The 12,500-nt window shown below is 37.3% G+C and overlaps 1 long non-coding RNA gene across 1 annotated transcript in view; it reads left to right on the top strand.

Moving 5' to 3' along the window:
- LOC311071316 overlaps positions 1-12,500 on the top strand; it is a 171,532-nt gene that overhangs the window by 113,963 nt on the left and 45,069 nt on the right. The gene's annotated exons all lie outside the window — the stretch shown is intronic.

Raw genomic sequence — 12,500 nt, 5'->3', positions numbered from 1 at the left:
AATGGACTGAACTAGAGTCAGAGACGGAGCTGCTGTTATTTCTCCCACTATTCTGCTGACTTTACAGATCAAACAAGCAAACAATTAAACCCACAAAACACACTTTACTCAGCTCACGGAGTGTGTTCAAGACATTTCACACTCCCTGCTCGCTTATCAACACAACTAACGGACTTATTCAGGAGCAAACAGTCCCAGATGAACATGTTATTGCTTTTTGATTGCAGACTTGCAATCTGTATTCAATGTCACAGCAGAATAACTTGAGACATTAATGAGATCTCACTGGAACAGTGTTTCTCACACAGCCATATTTCCCTCCTCCAGTGTTCACAGAGTGCATTCTGGGAAGGCTTTAATGGCCACATGACTTGATGGATGTGTGTTGGAAGAATTACTCCATACATCACTGTAATAGAGTCCGCAGAGACTGACTGCCGACAATTAAACGCTAAAAGCCCCACAAACGAACCGCTTCTGGGAAACACAGCCACTCTTTAGTTACTGCTGAGGGTCAATTAGCCGGTGCTAATGAAATAATCAGACACAACCGGGTCTTAAACTATACTTAATATAAAAGAAGTTGAACTTTAGCATATAAATAACATGCATTAGAACCAACCAGTCAAATCACATTTGCAACCAGTCAAAACCCCTTTGCAATCACATAGAAAAACCCTAGCAACCAGTCAAAACACTTTTGCATCCATATATCAACACTTTAGCAACCATTCAAAACACTTTTGCTTCCACATAGCAACACCCTAGCAGCAAGTCAAAACACTTTTGGAGCAAGATAGCAACACCCTAGCAACCAGTCAAAACACATTTGCAGCCACATAGCAACACCCTAGCAACCAGTCAAAACACCTTTGCAGCCACATAGCAACACCCTAGCAACCAGTCAAAACACCTTTGCAGCCACATAACAACACTTTAGCAACCATTCAAAACACTTTTGCATCCACATAGCAACACTCTAGCAGCAAGTCAAAACACTTTTGGAGCAACATAGCAACACCCTAGCAACCAGTCAAAACACATTTGCAACCACCATAACACTCTAATAACCACATAGCCTCACCCTAGCAACCAGTCAAAATACCTTTGCAGCCACAAAGCAACCAGTCAAAAGACCTTTACAACCACATAGCAACACCCTAGTAACCAGTCAATACACATTTACAGCCACATAGCAACACCCTAGCAACCAGTCAAAACACATTTACAGCCACATAGCAACACCCTAGCAACTAGTTAAAACACTTTTTGCAACCACCAGAACAAACAAAAAATTGTGTTAGTATACGGGTTGATGTACTTAACTCTGCAAAGGAATTTAAATAATTTGCATAAGTATGTAAATAACATCCATAAGAATTTTTCAACAAACTAAAGTTTGGATCTGAATGTAGAGTGCAACAGCTGACTTTATCGTTCTGGTGTTCTCAGTTTCACTGTTAAAATATAAGCATCAATCAGCTGGCTGTAAATAATAACCCGAGTGTCTTCTGCACGGCTCTATATGAAGTCGGCATCACGTCGAGGTCAGCGAGAGCAGCGCTGGTGAACTCCTGCTGAATGAAGGCCCTGTTCCTTTAAAATAAACGTTTACACAGGGCGACACGAGGATTTATGAAGGTTATTTATTATTTATTTTCTTTGAGGGAGGAAAGAAAAGAAACACGACACCTCTTCCAGACTGATTAACCTTAAAACTGTAGGTTAACAACTTTATGACCAATCAAATGTATATTTGACCGTGGGGAGAGAACTGGTGTAAAACTGCAGGAATGAACTCAACGCATACAGTGAGATTATTGCCTGGATTCATCATGTCGTACAGCACGCAGGAGACTAGACCTCAGACTATTACAGTAGACGCTTATTTCGACTCTAGCGTGAATTATTAAACACACAAAGCGGGTTATTGAGTCCCTGTGTGCTCAGATATGGATATCACAAATGAGACGTCTTTCAGTTGTTAGACAGCAATGAGACTGAATGGAGAAACAGAGTCTTCTGAGAGAAAGAGTCCTGTAACGTGTGTCTCCTCTATGGTTTCAGAAGAGATTCTCCTGCTCAGATTTGCCCAATACACCAAAGTCATGATATCAATATAAAATCAAACATTTATCATCAAATAATCTTATCCACAATCATTTTATAGCTCTATATTCTATACTTTTTATGAAGAATTTTTGGAGAAATTACATATTTTACACACATATTTTACAATTTTCAAAAGGTGCAGTGACTGAAAAAAGGTTGGTTGGGAAACACTGCTCTAACACACACACACACACACACACACACACACTATGTAAATATGGCAGCGGAAAAGCAGTCAGTTGTGTCCTCCTGTGTTCTGCTCTCTGGCCTTATATGGACTCGGTGATGTGGACCCGTGGATATCTGATCTACAACAGCAGATGGAAAACAGTTGCTAATCATGAACTTACAGGAGAAGGAAAAAGAAGGTGAGTGAAACAGAGGCCTGACCTCAACTCAGCAGACTTCACCTTTGCAACCACACGGCAACACCCCAGCAACCAGTCAAAACACCTTTGTTTGCAACCACCAGAACATTCTAGCAACCACACGGCAACACCCTAGCAACCAGTCAAAACACCTTTGTTTGCAACCACCAGAACATTCTAGCAACCACATGGCAACACCCTAGCAACCGGTCAAAACACCTTTGTTTGCAACCACCAGAACATTCTAACAAACAACCACACGGCAACACCCTAACAACCAGTCAAAACACCTTTGCAACCACCAGAACATTCTAGCAACCACACGGCAACACCCTAGCAACCGGTCAAAACACCTTTGTTTGCAACCACCAGAACATTCTAGCAACCACATGGCAACACCCTAGCAACCGGTCAAAACACCTTTGTTTGCAACCACCAGAACATTCTAACAAACAACCACACGGCAACACCCCAGCAACCAGTCAAAACACCTTTGTTTGCAACCACCAGAACATTCTAGCAACCACACGGCAACACCCTAGCAACCGGTCAAAACACCTTTGTTTGCAACCACCAGAACATTCTAGCAACCACACGGCAACACCCTAGCAACCGGTCAAAACACCTTTGTTTGCAACCACCAGAACATTCTAGCAACCACATGGCAACACCCTAGCAACCAGTCAAAACACCTTTGTTTGCAACCACCAGAACATTCTAGCAACCACATGGCAACACCCTAGCAACCGGTCAAAACACCTTTGTTTGCAACCACCAGAACATTCTAACAAACAACCACACGGCAACACCCCAGCAACCAGTCAAAACACCTTTGTTTGCAACCACCAGAACATTCTAGCAACCACACGGCAACACCCTAGCAACCAGTCAAAACACCTTTGTTTGCAACCACCAGAACATTCTAGCAACCACATGGCAACACCCTAGCAACCGGTCAAAACACCTTTGTTTGCAACCACCAGAACATTCTAACAAACAACCACACGGCAACACCCTAACAACCAGTCAAAACACCTTTGCAACCACCAGAACATTCTAGCAACCACAAATACATCAATATACAGTTAGGTGGTGATGAGCCAATATCGACGTAACATCAAACATGACTGAATGGGAACTCATATCAACACTGAGGAGTTTATTATTCATCGCTATTTGCTTTAGCACTGTGACTGGTTAGTTCTCAGTTTAAATGGGACAGATCATGAAAATCGGACCTTTTCCGTGTTTAAGTGCTATAATCGGATGCTTCTACCAACCCAGTAACTTTGTTTTGGTGATCCTTTCTCTGCAAGCATGTAAAAAAATAAGCCAATCAGATTTCACTCTCCTTCTGATGTATGAAGAGGATCTTATTATAATATTACCGGCCCTTAATCTGCACGTTTACACACACCAGCCGACATTTGGTTTCACAAGCGGCAACAGAGACCAGTTCTAACGCAATGATAAAAGATCCTTGTGGAGAAGTTAAACATGATGATGAGATGATCAGTGTAACTCCACAACAACTACAGAAATGTCTCCACGAACATTCAGAAGCTCTTCCTGAGTCTCTCCGTAAGGCTGCACTCGCTACTGGTGATTCTGGGATTCTGGATGAGTGAGATTGGCCTGTTCTGTTATTGCCGGAGTTTCTGAAGCTCATGTAAAGGCTCCGCCCTCTTCTGAACAGAGGCGGAGCTAAAGCTCATTTGCATTTAAAGGGACACACACACAAACGGGGTGTTTTTGCTCACACCCAAAAAGGGGCAAATTTGATGTGAAAGTGAAAATGATCTGGTATTTTGAGCAGAAATTTCACAGACACATTCTGGGGACACCACAGATTTATATTAAATCTTGTGAAAAGGGGCATAATATGTCACATTTAAATGTTTTATACACACACAGATAAACCTTCTCGTATTTTAGTCAGACTGTGGCAGACTAAAGTTTTGATTTCATCTGGTCTATAACTTAATAAGCCTCCACTCAACAATCCACATAATTTATGTGCTTGTTTGGATGTATTCTGCACACCACAGCAGAAGTGTTCACGCTGTAGTCCTGAACTCGCATCAAACTGACAGAAAATGATCTACAGATGTGCTGAATCTTCACAATATCTGCACACATTTGACAGTCTGATGTGTGTGAGACACAGCTGAAGAACATCAGCCGGGACTGCCGGAAAAATAAAGGCCACATCAAATGAGAAAGCAAAATGAAACTGCAGACAAAAGTCTATATACCAAAAACAAAACAAAATACAAAGAAAAACTAAAAAGTTTTTGTGCATCTGTATTACTGATTTTTATTTTTAAATTAATACTATTATTTCAACAATGACGCATTACAATGATTAAAAGTGACAGTAAAGACATTTATAATGTTACAAAAGATTATATTTCAAATAAATGCTGTCCTTTTGATTTTTCTACTCATAAAATAATCTTGAGAAATAAAATATATCACAGTTTCCACAAAAATATGAAGCTCTTTTCAACACTGATAATAATCATAAGATTGCTGGTTGCTGCGGCGGATCACATGGAAACCCCTGGAAACCTGTCATGTACATCAAGGTGTGTGGTCTCGAGTTGACACATTTCTTGGTTAGTATAATGCCACCTTTATACTCAAAAACATCTATAGAGGATGCATTACATATGTATTACCTTATTCAAATTGAAATGAGTGACCATTTCAGAGGGTTCACACACAGGCCTAATTCAGACCTCTTTATGATCAAAGTTATACAACTCCAATTTAAGTTACTTTTGGGTGCAATAACTTTAACATTGAATGTCAAGTGTGTGTTTTAGCAAAAGAAAGGGCATGTGTCCAAAAACACGTTTACATGACATCGTTTACATCTCTGGTTCACCCCAAACAAAGACAAAACCTCACAGTAATCTCACAAAATCATGTATTCCATAAGTATGTAATCATGTGTAATCAAACGATTCACAGACCCAGAAAGCATGGGGTTAGACACCAAGATTACTTGGCTAGAGTTGGGACATGTTAAGGGCTTCCTGCCCATATTGGACGCCATCTTGAAAATAACACCGTTCTAGCGCTCAAACTTTGGTAAACTTTTAGTATGTTATTAAGGACACCTAATACTACCAAAAACAGCTGAGGAACATTTTGTTAGGATTTTTTGCAGCCGCCTAAGCTCTCAGATTTAATCAGAAATATCTTCATTAGTGTTCAGAAGACGAACGAGAGTCTGACGGGGTTGAACAACATGAGCGAGAGTAATTACTGACACAATTTTCATTTTTGTGTGAACTAACCCTTTAACTCCACCAGGCCTGCTGTGAGCTGTGCATCATGAGCTGGTCCCGCTGTGTGTGTGTGTGTGTGTGTGTCGGGGCCACAGGCTTCAGACTCCTGACAGCTGGCCCTCGAAGCGTTGGGTCAGGAGCCCACAGGAGCCCACAGCTCTCGGCTCTTAATCCTCATCAGATTCATCAGATTAACCCAACGCCTGCTCTCTATTTACACAACATACGGCCTCTCCAAACACACACACACACACACACACACACACACACCCTTTTAAGAGCTGCTGTTCTGTGCCTGAAGGCAAACACTCAGATCTTTGGAGGAATCATCTTTTCATAACACGTTTACGGCGGCCCTTGTGACCCCAAACCTTTAACCCTATAAAGCCTGCTGTATCATAATCAATACGCACATTTCTAAAGCGTATAAACTGTAAATGATCAAAGCGTTGCTGTTGCACACGATCCACTACATCTTCTGTCGTCTGTGTGTTTAGATATTGGTGAAGAGACGACGCCAACTCTGAATCTACACACACCAATGCTACACTTTCTAAATGTCATAATCATTTGTTAACAAACAAGTATTCATTACTTCAGTGAGCTCGTTGTTTCTGCATTAAATTACTACATTGTTTAAATTAATAAAGTTTTCACTAACTCTGATTTTGTATATGTACATTTCTGAAATGCATAACTTAGACGGTTTCCTCTGATAACAGATCACTCTATTATAATGTGGACTCATGCATTTTCTGTAAAGCTGCTTTGAAACGATGTGTATTGTGAAAAGCGCTATTCAAATAAATGTGAATTGAATTGAATATTTGTACTGGAAAACAAGACAAAAATACTGAGGAAGAACATACTTTTTTTGCTCTGTATTCAACATGATTCCTTCATAATGGACAGTTTTCTCTAGTATTTTGAGCATTTTCTGGCCTGTTTCGAGCCCTTCTTCCCAGATCCTTCTGTGTCGCTCTGTAACGGCTCCGAAAGGAAAGTGGGAATCTGTTCCCGTTCCTCAGCGCAGGAATGCTGATTCCTGTATTTCTGCAGGATTACAGCGTTTATTGGCTTTGGTAAGTGGATTCTGGTGTGTCCTGTAAGTAGAACCAGGTGTCTGTGTTTGGAAAGTCCTTCAGCGAACAGTGTTTTACTGTACTTACTGCCATTCTCTCACTCGGCTTCACTCATGTGTTCTCCATTTCATCTCCACTCACACTGGACACGCGCGTCTGAATGAAAAGCTTTCAGAATCACCAGGTCGACCTCCAGCCGTCCGGTTATTTGTTCAGAAAGAGCCAATGATCTTATCCAATAAAGAGGAAATATATGTAAAGTTCTGCTGAGGCATGCAGGCTTAACACATGATATTCATAATTTAAAGCTAAAATATCAGTACCACTGGCGCCAAGCCTATACACTCCAAAAAAATAAAAATAATAATAATAATAATAAAATATGGAAGAGCTTTGAGAAAGATGTACATGTTCCTCATCACAGCATCATCTGACTTCAAGAATCATATGCAATTATCCAAACTGGTGCAATTAATTCTGATTCATTTTAGTGATTCATTTTAGTTGGACAAGGAACAATATCCATATGTGGTGTAAAACCCTGCTAATGTTTCTCACCTATAAGATACAGTGTCTTATAGACTGTAATGAAACGCTTCAATGAATCAGAGAAACATAAACTCTCGTCCTCGTCCTGACCGACCGCTTCTGTCCCGTCGGGAGCTGAAGGCCTGTGCCTCGAGTCTGACGTTATGAAACTTATGATGTTCATGAAATTATCCAAGCATTTATATGGGTGGATATGGAAGCCAATTTCCACCACATAAGAAAAAAATATCATGCTTTTGTAAATTATTATGACAATGCAAAGTCGAAATTATGACATACAAGTCATAACTATGAGATGAAAAGTCAAAATATGACTTAAAAAGTCAACTATGACATTTCAGACGAGACCACTTTGGCAAGTTTACTCGAGTTTATTGAACACAATTTATCTTTGGCGGTATGGTTCCTTATGGGGGTTCTTGCTCCATAATAAATGACATACATAGCTTTGGCATTAACCCCCCTATGGAACCATCAGCTTAAGCAATATACAGATGATTAAGACAGTTAGTAATGTCTTTAAGCCGTGGTTAAACATGTAGACGTAGCAGTGAAGTCCGGGACTGTAGCTTGCTATGAGGAAAGGTGTGTCTCTCACGATGATGTCCGTGACTCTAGGACTTGGAAGCCTTGATAATCTGAAACAAAGAAGACAACAGCCAAAAGGTGCACAGAAATATGCTTGATACTTATAGTGGTGAGGGTGGGGGGGGGGGTGGGGGGGGGGGGGTTGCGAGCAGTTTAAGCATATTTCCCAGGCGGAAGTGCCGTGTATATATATATCCTTCCAGTCTAATAGGAGAACGGTAGTGGTTGGAGTAATTTGACAGCTGATCCCAGCCTATGCCTACGTGGCTTGTCTGAACTAACGCTGTGCTCGATTAAACATTGAAATTCTGATTTAAAAACTCAATTATTACATAAAAGGTTGAAATTATGACTTCAGAAGACAATTATGACATAAATTGAAATTGTGACATGCATTTTTTTAATTATGACTTAAAAAGTCAATGATATCAGTCATTTATGACAAAAAAGTTACAATTATGAAATAATTAAGTATAAATAATTAATTATAAATAAATAAGCTGACAAAATGAAATCAATTAAATAAAAAAACATCAAAATCAATAATGACTTAAAAAGTCAATTATGACATAAAAGTTGAAATTATGACAAGTCAATTAACAAGTAATTAATGACAAAAAAGCTACAATTATGACACAAAAAGCTGACATAAAGTGAAATCAATTAAATAAATAAAAAACATTTAATCAATATGTTTAAAATGTAATTAAATTTAATCAAAATCAGTTATGACTTAAAAAGTCAATTATGACTTAAAAGTTGAAATTATGACATAGAAAGTCATGACATAAATTGAATTTGACATAAAAAGTCATATTTATGACAGAAAGCCATAATTTGGACCTTTATTTTTGAGGTAATGTAGTTTTTGCCTTTGCTGTGCGTCTCCGGGTCAGACGGGTCCGAGTGTTGCTCTATAATAAGAGAGTCAGATCAGTTCCAGCAAACATTTAATCCGCTGCTATTTTCTGTCGTCTCCTGAGGCACATTCCTGAGGATCCCGATTAAAGCGAATGCAGAACTCAGGAATAACATCTCAAGCACGCAGTGAACAACACAGCATCTCCAGATTACAGTGAAAGCACTGCATGCTGGGAAAAACAGCTCCATTAAAACCAGCACTATATCCATCAGCATCTGTTCACGTCCAATCAGCAAACCACAATCCAAATTAGTGAGTGAAATCAGGAGCTTGACCTCTGACCTCCGCTGATCTGTGAAGCGCTCCTTGATGTCCTGGTGTGAGTTACAGACGAGGTTAAAGAGGGTCACGAGTCGTGTTCACAGATACAGCGATACTGAGGTCAGAGGTCACGGGGTCGTTTCCCTCAAAAACACACTAAACCCTCTCAAAACTCATAAAACTGCGACTGAGACTGTCATGTCTGAGTTTAGAGCTTTACACACACTCCACTGTATTTGTGCAAGACGCTCATTATTGCAAAATACACCCTGAAACGAGTTTTATTGCAATATTTTGCAATAATGATCATCTGACTTACATTAAACCATTACATTACGAAATAATATTAGGTTCAAAAGTAGAAAGTCATGCACTATAAAAATAAAGCTATTCAAGTGCTTACATAAATTCAATGCAAAACACTAAAATGTGTTATGCAATGCAATGCAATACACTGAAATAAAGATAAAATAATAAAATTAAAGTAAATAATTAGACCATTTAATGACTAATCATAATGAAGTATAAGAGACATGTAATAATATTAATAAACATCAGAATAATTCAATAAAACAATATTAGGTTTAAAAGTAGAAATTAAAGCACAAAAATAAAGCCATTCAAGTATTTGCATTAATTCAATGCGAAACAATAAAGTAAAATATGCAATAAAATAAAATAACGCAATAAATTAAAGTAAAATATGCAATAAATAATAAAATAAAATAAATAATAAAAAATAATAAAAAATAAAATCATAAAAAGTCAATTATTACATAAAAAGTAGAAATTGACATAAAAAGTAGAAATTATGACATAAAAAGTCAATTATGACATAAAAAGCTGACATAAAATGAAACCAATTAAATAAAAAAATCATCAAATTAAATCAAAATCAATTATGACTTATAAAGCCAATCATGGCTTAAAAATTTAAATTATGACATAAAAAGTCTGAATTATGCCATAAATTATGACAGAAAGCCATAATTTTGACCTTTATTAACATAATTTAGTTTAAGACTTTGTTCTGTGTCTCCGGTGCGGGTCAGACGGGTCCGAGTGTTGCTCTATAATAAGAGAGTCAGATCAGTTCCAGCAAACATTTAATCCGCTGCTATTTTCTGCCGTCTCCTGAGGCACATTCCTGAATAACGCAATAAAATAAAGTTATATGCAATAAATAATAAAATAAAATAAAAAATAATAAAATAATAAAAAATAAAATAAAATAAAATCAGACTATAGAATGACACAGATATACACAGATGGCCAGATATAATCAAGTACTAACTATAATTAATTAACATCAGCACTAATACTGGCTGTGGGAGACCATCATGCCCATCTGTTGAGTGAACTGGCCCTTTAAGAAGGGAAACCCAGCAGGACTTCATTACAGATGTATGTACAATATTTAGAGGAGCTTGAGAGAGATTTCTGGGAAACACAGCTGACGGTGGATTTGAACAAGCGGTCTGAATGTAAGCCTCCAAATGTCCCATAATAATCCCTGACCTCGTCTTCACCTGCGACTGTGAACCGCTGGCCGAATCAAAGCGTGTGGAAGATCAGCTCTATATTCAGCTCTGAGCCCACATGAGGATCCTTCACACTGTTCACTGGGACAGAACACACACTAACTGCACACCTTCCTCTGCCAGCAGGATCATGTGCACTGTGTCAATCTGTGGCACCAAAGGGATTCGAGAAAATGACGTCTACCATTGGTCAGACAAACAGATAGTCCCGCCCCCAAACTCACGTCATTGGTTGAGTCAGATAAATGTTCACAGAGTCAGTGTTTCACGCATCAGGAAGTCTAACTAACTTTAGTAACACCCTTCGCATGGAGAGCGACTTAACATGCTCCCTATGTAGGCAGCACACTAGTGTTGCACATTAATAATAAATAACATTGTGTTTTTGGTGAGTTCAACAAGCAGCAGCATTAATGCAATACATCAAAAATATTTTAAAAGGTGTAAAAGTAGAAAGTCAAGCACTAAAATAAAACCATACAAGTGGTTGCATTAATTCAACGCAATAAAATAAAATAAAGTTAAAATATGTAATGCAATGCAATAAAAGTATTATGTTGTAAAAGTATAAAGTCAAGCTCTAGATGAAGCCACTGAGGTGTTGTAGGAACGCAGTGTAATAACAGTCGCTGATAATTGCAGGAATAACCAGATTCCCGCTGTGCTGTGAGCGTGACCTTGAGCTGAACTCGGGATTCGGCCACACATTCAGTGATAACTCTCTCTCCATCTGTGGGATCAGCAGAAGTTTAGTGAGTTCCCAAAGCTTTACTCTGGCTCGAGGCCTTCAACACGTCACTGCAGCCTTTCACAAAGTGTGTGTGAAGACGCGGTGTGTATCTCTCACGCAGAGAGAGAGTGAGTTTAAGAGGATGTCACACACACGGATTAATGAGCAATGCGATACTGCTTAAAAAGTCAATTATGACATAAAAAGTCAGTTATATCTTAAAAAGTCAATTATGATATAAAAAGTAAATTATATCTTAAAAATTCAATTATGATATAAAAAGTCAATTATATCTTAAAAAGTCAATTATGATATAAAAAGTCAATTATATCTTAAAAAGTAAATTATGACATAAAAAAGTTAAAAATATTACTTAAAGAGTCAATTATGATATAAAAAGTCAATCATATCTTAAAAAGTCAATTATATCTTAAAAAGTCAATTATGACATAAAAAAGTTAAAAATATTACTTAAAGAGTCAATTATGATATAAAAAGTCAATCATATCTTAAAAAGTCAATCATATCTTAAAAGGTCAATTATGACATAAAAAGTTAATTATATCTTAAAAAGTCATTTATGATATAAAAAGTCAATTATATCTTAAAAAGTCAATTATGACATTAAAAAGTTAAAAATATTACTTAAAAATTCAATTATGATATAAAAAGTCAATTATATCTTAAAAAGTCAATTATGATATAAAAAGTCAATTATATCTTAAAAAGTCAATTATAACATAATAAAAGTTAAAAATATTACTTAAAGAGTCAATTATGATATAAAAAGTCAATCATATCTTAAAAAGTCAATTATATCTTAAAAAGTCAATTATGATATAAAAAATCAATTATATCTTAAAAAGTCAATTATGACATAAAAAAGTTAAAAATATTACTTAAAGAGTCAATTATGATATAAAAAGTCAATCATATCTTAAAAAGTCAATTATATTTTAAAAAGTCAATTATGAAAAAAAGTCAACTATATCTTAAAAAGTCAATTATGACATAAAGTTAAAAATATTACTTAAAAAGTAAATTATGATAT

The sequence above is a fragment of the Abramis brama genome (genome assembly GCF_963993115.1).
Source record: "Abramis brama genome assembly, chromosome: 20".
Lineage (NCBI taxonomy): Eukaryota > Metazoa > Chordata > Actinopteri > Cypriniformes > Leuciscidae > Abramis > Abramis brama.
Note: the sequence above shows the minus strand (reverse complement) of the source record. Positions and strands in the feature narration are given on the sequence as shown.